Source organism: Aptenodytes forsteri, unplaced genomic scaffold, assembly GCF_000699145.1.
Source record: "Aptenodytes forsteri isolate BGI_AS27 unplaced genomic scaffold, ASM69914v1 Scaffold182, whole genome shotgun sequence".
In the NCBI taxonomy this organism is placed as follows: Eukaryota; Metazoa; Chordata; class Aves; order Sphenisciformes; family Spheniscidae; genus Aptenodytes; species Aptenodytes forsteri.
Window position 1 is genome coordinate 4,095,639 of NW_008795932.1, and position 1,222 is coordinate 4,096,860.

Below are 1,222 nucleotides of genomic sequence, written 5' to 3' on the forward strand. Positions count from 1 at the left end.
TGTACTGAGCATGACGTCCCATGGTATGGAATGTCCCTTTGGCCAGTTTGGGTCAGCTGTCCTGGCTGTGCCCCCTCCCAGCTTCCTGTGCACCTCCAGCCTTCTCAGTCAGTAGAGCATGGGAAGCTGAAAAGTCCTTGACTAGTGTAAGCACTGCTCAGCAACAACTAAAACATGGGTGTGTTATCAACATTGTTCTCATACTAAATCCAAAACACAGCACTGTACCAGCTACTAGGAAGAAAATTAACTCTATCCCAGCCGAAACCAGGACATGAGGTAAAGATGACCAATGGTATTAAGGCAGAGCAACGTCTAATTCTGCTGACAATTACATTTAGAAGGACGTGCTAAGTTGCTACACTGAATCCCAGGCATCTGGGGAAAAAAAAGTAAAACAGAAAGAATAATTTCTTTCCTGAAAAGCCTGTTTTAGTGTGTAGCTTATTTTCCTTAAGTGAAGTCCTGTAGACTTATTTCCCTATAAAGCAGGTAAAAACCTGTATATTCCTAAAAAATTTTTCTTTCTTATAGTGGTTGCTCCATTTTGTACTCCAATATAGTTTTTCTCACTTCTATTTCTCTTCCTTTGAGAAGAAGAAACTGGATTAGGCTGAAAATAACTCCTCCTTCCACATGTCCGCATGTCCACATGACAACATCCTTAGAAGGACAAATAATTATATAGCGATAGCTTCTTAAATTCTCTCGTAAGTGTAAAAATTCACTCCATTAAAAAGAGGTTGAAAAGACTGAGTTTACTAATTTTCTTCACAGTAGCTAGTATGGGGCTGTGTTTGGGATTTGTGCTGAAAACAGTGTTGATAACACAGGGATGTTTTCGTTATTGCTGAGCAGTGCTGACACAGAGTCAAGGCCTTTTCTGCTTCTCACCCCACCCCACCAGCAAGTAGGCTGGGGGTGCACAAGAAGTTGGGAGGGGACACAGCTGGGACAGCTGACCCAAACTGACCGAAGAGATATTCCACACTGTATGACGTCATGCTCAGTGTATAAAGCTGGGGAAGAAGAAGGAAGGCGGGATGTTCCGAGTGATGGTGTTTTGTCTTCCCAAGTAACCATTACGCGTGATGGAACCCTGCTTTCCTGGGGATGGCTGAACACCTGCCTGCCCATGGGAAGCAGTGAATGAATTCCATGGTTTGCTTTGTTTGCGTGCGCGGCTTTTGCTTTACCTATTAAACTGTCTGTATCTCAACCC